We start from the raw sequence: 4,367 nt of genomic DNA, 5'->3' as shown, positions 1-4,367 counted from the left end.
CCAGATGACCTTGGTTGAGCATAGCGGTGACTTTAGATACAACACCAAAGGCACAATCCATGAAAGGAATAATTGATAAACTGAACTTCATTAAAATTAAAATTAAAAACTTCTGCTCTGCCAAAGACATTGTCAAGATAATAAAGAGACAAGCCACAGACAGGGAGAAAATATTTGCAAAAAATACATCTGCTAAAGGACTGTTATCCAGAATTTACAAAGAACTCTTAAAACTCACCAATAACAAACAACCTGATTGAAAAATAGACAATCATTCTGAACAGGCATCTCACCAGAGAAGATATACAGATGGCAAATAAGCATATGAAAAGGTGCTCCACATTATATGCCATCAGGAAAATGTAAATCAAAATAACAATGAGCTTTCCCCCACCTGTCCATACAGGTTAAGGTGCTTGGTGGGGGAAGGGAAGCAAAGGTCAGGTTGGGGTGAGGCCTCACTTCATCCAGCAACTAGCAATGCCAGCCACGTTCACCCTGCACACTCGCCCACACCATGGCCTCCCTCTCAGAGCTCATCTGCATCTACTCGGCCTGATGGTGATGGAGAATAAGACCAATGTCCTCATTAAAGCAGTTGGTATAAATGTTGAGCCTTTCTGCCAGGATTGTTGGCAAAGGCTCTGGCCAATGTCAACATTGGAGCCTCATCTGTAATGCAGAGACTGGTGGGCCTGCCCCAGCGGCTGGTGTTGCACCAGCAGAAGGTCCTGCCCCCACCACCACTCCCCCCCAGGTGAGGAGGAGAAAGTGGAAACAAAGAAAGAAGAATCTGAGGGATCTGGTGATGACATGGGTTTTGATCTTTTTGATGAAACCTCTTTTGTTACATGTTCATTAAAAAGCTGAACTCTGAAATAAGAAATAAGAATTAGAGACCACTATACACCAAAAGCCAGAACACTGACCACACCACATGTCGGCAAGGATGTAGAGCAGCAGGAACTCTCATTCATTGCTGGTGAGAATGAAAAATAGTGTAACCACTTTGAAAGGTGGTTTGGCAGTTTCTTACAAAACTAAACATATTCCTTCTTTCTTTCCAAGCGAGAGGAGGGGAGATAGAGAGACAGACTCCCATGTGCACCCCAACCATGGTCCACCCAGCAACCCCCATCTGGGGCTGATGTTCATCACCCATCTGGAGCCATGCTCATCACCAAGCTACTCTTAGCACCTGAGGTGGAGGCTCCACAGCGCCATCTTTAGTGCCTGGGGCCAATGCATTCAAACCAATTGAGCCATGAGCCATGGCTGTGGGGAGGGGGGGAGAAGGAGGGAAGGGTGGAGAAGCAGATGGTCACTTCCCCTGTGTGCCCTGACCAAGAATTGAACCCAAGACATCCACACGCCAGACCAATGCTCTATCACTGGGCCATCCAGCCAGACAACAAAGCTAAGCATATTTTTATTATACAATCTAGCTATTGTGTGCCTTGGATTTTACCCAGATGAGTTGAAAATTTATGTCCGTCCATACAAAATTAGCACACAGATAGTTATGCTGCTTTAGTCATGATCGCCAGAACTTGGAAGCAAAAAGATGACCTTTAGTAGGTGAAAGGATAAGTAAACTGTGATACATCCAGACAATGGAATATTTTTCAGTACTAAGAAGAAACGAGCTAGCAAGCCATGAAGACATGGAGAAAACTTAAATGCATGTTACTAACTGAAAAATGCCACCTTGGAAAGTCTATGTTTTATATGATTGCAACTCTATGACATGCTGGAAAAGGCAAAACTATGAAGACTATAAAAAAGATCGGTGTTCTTCAGAGGTGAAGGGAAGGGAGAGATAAATAGAGCACAGGGGGTTTGTAGGGCAGTGAGATGCTCTGTATGACACCATAATGATGGCTACATGTCCTTATAAATTTGTCCAAACCCATAGAATGCACAACATTATAGGTTTCTCCAAACCCATAGAATCACAACACTAAGAGGAAACCTAAAGTAAACTATGGACTTCGGGTGACAATGATGTGGCAACGTAAGTTCAACCAGTGTAACAAATGTGCCATCTGGTGAAGGACGCTGACAGTAGGGGAGACTCTGCATGTGTGAGTCAAGGGGCATTTGGGAACTCTCTGTACCTTTTGCTCAATTTTTATGTGAACTAAGACTGCTCTAAAAAATAAAAATCTATTTAAAAGGAGAATAAAAAGATGAGGTAATATAATGATAAAGTTCCTTCCCATGGGAGGGAGAAAAGAAGATAGGAAGGGAGAAGAGAAGATGGGGAGGGAGAAGAGAAGATGAGGAGAGAGAAGGGAAGATGGAGAGGGAGAGGGGAAGATAGGAGGGAGAGGGGAAGATGGGGAGAGAGAAAGGAAGATGAGGAGGGAGAAGGGAAGATGGGGAGGGAGAAGGGAAGATAGGGAGGGAGAAGGGAAGATGGGGAGGGAGAGGGGAAGATGAAGAGGAGAGGGGAAAATGGGGAGGGAGAAGGGAAGATGGGGAGGGAGAAGGGAAGATGGGGAGGGAGAGGGGAAGATGGGGAGGGAGAGGGGAAGGTGGAGAGGAGAGGGGAAAATGGGGAGGGAGAGGGGAAGATGGAAAGGGAGAAGGGAAGATGAGGAGGGAGAAGGGAAGATGGGGAGGGAGACAGGAAGATGGGGAGGGAGAGGGGAAGATTGGGAGGGTGAAGGGAAGATGGGGAGGGAGACGGGAAGATGGGGAGGGAGAGGGGAAGATGGGGACTGAGAGGGGAAGATGGGAAGGGAGAAGGGAAGATGAGGAGGGAGAAGGAAAGATGGGAAGGGAGAGGGGAAGATGAAGAGGAGAGGGGAAAATGGGGAGGGAGAAGGGAAGATGGGGAGGGAGAAGGGAAGATGGGGAGGGAGTAGGGAAGATGGGGAGGGAGAGGGGAAGGTGGAGAGGAGAGGGGAAAATGGGGAGGGAGAGGGGAAGATGGAAAGGGAGAAGGGAAGATGAGGAGGGAGAAGGGAAGATGGGGAGGGAGACAGGAAGATGGGGAGGGAGAGGGGAAGATTGGGAGGGTGAAGGGAAGATGGGGAGGGAGACGGGAAGATGGGGAGGGAGAGGGGAAGATGGGGAGGGAGACGGGAAGATGGGGAGGGAGAGGGGAAGATGGGGAGTGAGAAGGGAAGATGGGGAGGGAGAAGGGAAGATGGGGAGGGAGAAGGAAAAATGGGGAGAGAGAGGGGAAGATGGAGAGGGAGAGGGGAAGATGGAGAGGGATAGGGGAAGATGGGGAGGGAGAAGGGAAGATGGGGAGGGAGAAGGGAAGATGGGGAGGGAGAGGGCAAGATGGAGAGGGAGAGGGAAAGATGGGGAGGGAGAGGGGAAGATGGGGAGGGAGAAGGGAAGATGGGGAGAAAGTAGAAGACTTACCAATCAGATTTAAAAGCTGAATGTGCTGCTCTCCCCGAGCTGCGATGTATGTCTATTACAATAAACCTCTGCCTATTTCTAGGTTGGCCCTATGTTCCCACTTCACCACTGCTCCTTTTTCTTTCCCGCTCTCGCTTGTTACTCCCACTCGTGCCCTCTTGGCTTTATCTTCCTATTTGTACTGGTTCCCTGTTTTTTTGTTGGCCACCCTTAAGAGACTGGTTTCTGGACTCTGAACCTTCTTACTGTTCTATAATTAGGGACCTTAGTCATTTCTTTGGCTCTACAGCAAGCACCCTGTCTTAGGTAGGAATGGAATGACTCCAAAGCCAGCATCCTCACAACCTATAGCCAGAACACACTTGTGACACATACACAAATCACCAGAGAGCATTCCAGAAAACAAAGCAATTTTCAAAGAGAATATCTTTATGATATTTGTCCTCAAATATGGCCACCACAGATAGATAGATTTCTGTAATTAATTCCATAAATCTTACTGAAGCACTGGAGATACCATTGTTGATGTTGGGGGGAAAAGGATTGTCTTTCTATTGTGCAAGGCAAGCTTACATGCAAACAATTACAGTCTAATGTGCTTAGTTCAACACGGGAGAAATATTCAGAGAAGGATGATTATGGAGAACAAAATAAGAATTGTACAGAAGTGACAAAGAAAAGGCAGGCTTTCAGAGGAGAGGGCATTTAAGAGGAATCTAGAAAGAAACACAGGCATTTTACAGCCTGTCTGGTCAGCAAAAAGACAGTCCAAGTAAAGGTATAGTGGAGGTTCTGAAGCAGGAGGGCACACACAGTGCTGGAAGAGTGACCAGTGTCCCTGAAGCAGCGAGACACGTGGGTCAGGGCCGGGGATGCATCCAGGTAGGGTTCAGACTGGGAAAGGCCTCTCAGGTCACATAAAGATTTGGCCATCGCTCTGGGTGAAGCCTTTGAAGGACTTTCTGAACTAGGTTGTACACAAGGAAGCA

General features: G+C 47.3%; 1 pseudogene; it reads left to right on the top strand.

Annotated features, from left to right (window-relative positions):
* Positions 1-517: 517 nt before the first annotated feature.
* Positions 518-870, top strand: LOC136377082 (large ribosomal subunit protein P1 pseudogene; annotated as a pseudogene).
* The last annotated feature ends 3,497 nt before the right edge of the window (positions 871-4,367 follow it).

Source organism: Saccopteryx leptura, chromosome 6, assembly GCF_036850995.1.
Source record: "Saccopteryx leptura isolate mSacLep1 chromosome 6, mSacLep1_pri_phased_curated, whole genome shotgun sequence".
In the NCBI taxonomy this organism is placed as follows: Eukaryota; Metazoa; Chordata; class Mammalia; order Chiroptera; family Emballonuridae; genus Saccopteryx; species Saccopteryx leptura.
This window is presented reverse-complemented; position numbering and strand designations above follow the sequence as displayed.